A 5,233-nucleotide genomic window follows, 5' to 3' on the forward strand; every position below is an offset into this window, starting at 1 on the left:
TTTGATCTTATCTTGGGAAAACGCTTTTGGTACCGAGTTTTAGCCCAAGCGGAGCTCGGTCACCCGGATAATATTATTTTATCTGCAATAAACTCAATCGCAAAGTAAAAAAATCTTGTCACAATCACAAATGACTTATTACTTACAGTAGCAACTTATACATTACCAACTACAATTTTCATTCTTGGTGTAACATAAATCATATTTGTTGTGGAAAAAAAATAACATGGAAAGCCCATTAGTCGGCTGGCCTCCAACTCAGTGTTTTCTTTATTGTGGAGAAAAAATCTTTGGTTGGACTACATCTTTTGTGATTTGGGAATTACATAAAATAAAAATAATTAGGCGCCATTATACGTCCCACTGCTGGGCACAGGCCTCCTCTCAGAATGAGAGGGCGTGGGCCGTAGTTCCCACGCGAGCCCAGTGCGGATTGGGAACTTCACATATACTATTAAACATGTACCACACACATGACACATATCAGTTGATTGCTTTCTGGTTTGCAGGTTTCCTCACGATTTTTTAATTTACCATAAAGCTTGTGGTACAGTAGAGTTCATAAACTTGTGAGCAAAAATTTGATCATTAAAATATCAGAACACACTTCTACGCTGTTAACAATAGAGTCGTTGTGGACACAATTCATACTAACCACTCCTCGCTTCGCTCGTCGTACCTATTGTTTTTTTCGGCATAATCACGATATAAAGCTAGGAATATCGACGAAAGCATTGCTCTAATCGATCTGCCGTTTTGTTTCTTAGGCACATCGTGATATGCCTGGCCAACTTTTAGGCATATCATGAAATGGCGCCATTTCATGATATACCTAGGAATTTCGTGATCTGGCGGATTTTACGATCGGCCGCCGACAAAAAAATGCGTGTTCATGGAGCTCTGCCACAACTGCCTCCTCAATCACAGAGACCTATCTATCACCACCACACTACGCTGACGCGTTTCGAACTCTACCAGAGCTCATCTTTGGAGGAACACAATCGTTCACCGTGTTACTAGATGTTTGGACAAAGTACTTAATTGTTTTAGTTCATTTCACAAACTAACGCCTGATTCAATAAATTGTCTATGTTACAGACATTATACTCTGTAAGTTTCTTATTCGCTCCTATAGAACCACAAACAGCTGAGGGACTATAGAATACCACTCGTTACATAGATAGGTACTCTAAAATAAGAAGGAAAGTAGCATTCGTAGAACCTGGAAACTTTTTAATTAACCGAATACCGACCGAGTGGAGCGGATTCTTTCGTTAAACTTCATCAAGGAGATATTTTAATCTTTTTCTTTTTTTAATGAACTGCCAGATAAATTAGGACACTTAGGGTACGCGTCCATGAAAGAGGAACGAAGCGGAGCGAATGATGTGTGATATCTGTATAATATACGTCCAACTACGGGGCACAGCACAGGTCTCAGAATGAGAAGGCTTGGGCTGTAATTCCCACGCGGACTCGGTGCGGATTCGGAACTGCACACACCCAAGTAGCGTGCAGGTGTCCTCACGATATTTTCCTTCACTGTAAAACTCAAATGTGGTTCAAATGTGATTTCGCTCATGAATTCTGAAAAACTCAGAGGTGCGAGAGCCGGAGTCGAACCCACGATCCTCAGCTTGAGAGGCCACAGGTCAAACCATGGCTTTTATGAGAGTCTAATATTTTATTCATTTAGGTGATACTACTTGAATCATACTATCAACTAATGCGTATCATGTACTTACACTGCAAAGCAAAATCAACTGGTCAGTTTTCATACAACTTTCCGTCCGCTATCCCTTATTTTGACCATGCCAAATTTAAGGGGTTTTTGACATTTTATAAAAAAAATACAATTGATTGATGGTAGCATTTACCAATCATGCATGAAAATTGAAAAAAAAAGTAAACTGTGTATTTAGAATTCGCATGTATTCGTTGCGTGCTAGGACCTAAAGAGGCCGAGTTTCAATTTCGAACTTACTTCACCGCTTTTCCACATTATTTCCACAATTACTACACACGTAGACAGCAAACAACCGATAACCCACACATAAAACACACCGGCCACTTGCGTCAGTGTTATAGCGCACCCTGATTCACAACTGTAGCTATTACTTACTGCATTTTTATTAGCACTCTCAGCTTTGGCCACAACCGTTATACCAATTGCTTCTTTATACAAGTGCTTACAAATACCAGCTTCAAATAATCTTTGAATTACTTTTTGAATACTAATTACGAACGGACTATCTTTCCGGATCAACATTTCTTGGTATACTGTTACTATATTTTGTGTTGCTCTTAGGACCCGCGCTTCGTCATTAACAGCCGTTGCAGCTTGGAGGGTGTAGAAATATTCGTCTAAAATTGCTGTTAACCCGTTCAAAGCAAGAGTTTTATCGGCGCAATCATAAAAGCCATCACAATCTTTAGATGTATTAGCAAACGCTAAATAATTCTTCTCCTGTAGGAACCACTTGTGAGTGGGACTCAAGTAAGGAACTCGACCCGAGCTGAAGACTTCATCGTAAGTCTTAAACATAACTGCAGGTCTGTCTATTGTTAGAAAACTGTACAACTGAATGTTCATATAAGATGCCAGATAAATGCTCAATATTAAGTAGAAAATGTCCAATATTTTGTGTTTCAGTGATGTCGGTTTAACTAGCGAGGCTGCGCCAATAAGAGCGCCCCAACTGTAAAATACGATGTCTTTCAGAGACGGTTTTGTGCAGTCGTATTTGCGAATCAAATAAGAGAGGCTGCAGTAGCTTATGTAAAAGATGAAAAATAAATACATGCCGTGAAGTTGGTGCACCAGTTTGGTCCAAGATCTACTAGACCTATGGGCTGCATATATCCATATAACTGCTTGTCTAGTGTAAATGCCTGAATACGAAACCAGGTCTCCATAAATATTGTACAGACCTCCGGCGCAAAGTTCTAAGCTTCCATTTCTAATAACCTTAACGTATTCTACATCCGTGAATGGATTTTCTTCTGCTCTGCGTAAGTATCGCCATTCTATTGATGCATTTAATCTGTTTGCGATTATTTTAATTATTTCTACATCTGAACCTTCTATTTCAGTTATCAGATCGTAATTGTTTAATTTATCTTTATTCGGTATTTTAGAAAATGGATACATTGTGGCCATGCCGACTTTGAAGGGGCATTTTTTGATATCGATTTTTACTTCATCCGGAAATACGACTTTAGTTTTCAAAGAGCTGTTACTGCAAGAATTTATTTGAGTTGGTTTTATTTTATCTGCCAGCTTACATTTAACTTCGTCTACTACGGGTAAAAAGTCTCTATACTATGATTTCGTCCTGTAGGGTCCCGTATAATAAACGTTATGTCACGTTTTATATATTTATGACCAAATCTCTGCAACAATTCAAAAGATTCTTCTGTATAATCTGAAATAATGATGATATATTTCACCTTCTTGTCGACGCCATGAATATCAAAGTCGGTAAGCTTTTTACAGTTGTCAAAATGAACTATGACAATAACGTTTTCTTTATATGCACCATAAGTTTGATTGCCTGTATAATTATCCTGATCCTGGATGGTTATAGGTAGATCATGGTTTGCAAATGCCTTGGTCATTTTATTGAAAAACGCCTCATCTTTGTCATCTTTCTTGTTCTCTAGAATTAGTATTGTTGGTGCAAATATAACTGTTATTTGAGTAAGATCCACCACGCAGTTTAATAAAGATGCATCACTCAATGGATTATTTAAATCATTTAACTCAATTTGATTGCTAGACAAATTCTCCAAGGCGCACCCGTATTTTAATAATAACAAATAAGTAAGTACCAGATTTCTACTGTTGTCCCACATGTCTGTCCATTGGAAATTATGGTAAGTTATGACTGTTCCGAAACGTATATTAAGCTTTTATATTTCGTAACTGTTAAGGAGAGCGTAAAGTTGAATTTACTTAATGTCTTTTCAGTAAATCGCATCGCGAGCGTTTTACTCAGACGTTTTAAGTTATTTCAAATTACAGGGTACGTGGCGAACAAATGGACGTTCACACTAAACGTCTCTTGATACGGAAAGCTTTTAAATGTACAAGACTTTACTTTTAAGTTTCATCGTTGTTACAAACTACATTAAGTATAACGTTTGTAATAAGTATGACTTATAGGGGATTGTGGAACGAATTTAAATTGAGTTGTCACAAATATTTATGTTTTTGCCCAAAATTACCGTTTATAGACGGATGCCATAATTAAAAAATAATGTGATTCGAAGCCCATTATAATGTGTTATGAATTGAATTCATCTTAGATTCAAGTGTAGGTAACTAAATTGCAATGGGACAGCGAAAATTTGATATTTTTATCTATGTAAAATTTCATTTCATTATAACAATACCCAAGCAATAAAGCTGTTGAACTACAACTTATAATTATAACCTATCTCACTTGTACGTGGGTTTCCAGTTTTAAACATTTCGACACTAGTTAACTCAGAGTTAATAGTTAACAGATTAAAGTTAAGTTAGGCAAGCCCGCCTAAGCTAATACGGCAGGCAAGCAATACTCGTAGCAAGGTGAAACTTTCTATTTCATTGATATGGACCTGCACAAAGTAGGTAAAACATGCATAGGTAGAAAGTAAATTTTGAAATTGTTATTCCTCCTGAGTCCTAAATTTTTAACAAATGTAACACTTAAGATCTAGTGGCTTATCAATGAGCCACTAGGTATCTTTTTTCTTTTGGATACTATTACGTTTTTCATCATCATCACCATCATACCAGCATAAGTCCCACTGCTGGACACAGGTCCCCTTTCAGAATGAGAGGGCTTGGAGCGTAGTTCCCACGCGGGCCTAGGGCGGAGTGGAGTGCGGAATATATAAAAAGTACGACGTCTTCGTCGTGCTTCTGCAATTTAATACTTATAAACGGAACATGCAACAAAATCAAGGTTCTGATAGCGTGGCATCCATAACCATACTAATATTATAAATGCGAAAGTGTTTGTGTTTGTATGTTTGTCCGTCTTTCACGTCGAAACGGAGGGAGTATCGACGTGATTTTTGGCATAGAGATAGCTTATAGGCCAGAGAGTGACATAAGCTACTTTTTATCTCGGAAAAATGCATAGTTCCCGAGGGAACAGCGCGCGATAACCGAATTCCACGCGGGTGAAACCGCGGGCAAAAGCTAGTGTTTAAACTAAATAAATACTTTAAATAAAACAAAATA

At 37.6% G+C, this 5,233-nt stretch overlaps 1 long non-coding RNA gene across 1 annotated transcript; it reads left to right on the forward strand.

Moving 5' to 3' along the window:
- Positions 1-1,782: 1,782 nt before the first annotated feature.
- Positions 1,783-3,306, forward strand: LOC141440945 (uncharacterized). Its single transcript, XR_012452765.1, has 3 exons — positions 1,783-2,530; positions 2,654-3,012; positions 3,139-3,306. It is a non-coding gene; the product is annotated as an uncharacterized lncRNA (long non-coding RNA).
- Positions 3,307-5,233: the final 1,927 nt, after the last annotated feature.

This window comes from Choristoneura fumiferana, chromosome 23 (assembly GCF_025370935.1).
Source record: "Choristoneura fumiferana chromosome 23, NRCan_CFum_1, whole genome shotgun sequence".
NCBI classification, from domain to species: domain Eukaryota; kingdom Metazoa; phylum Arthropoda; class Insecta; order Lepidoptera; family Tortricidae; genus Choristoneura; species Choristoneura fumiferana.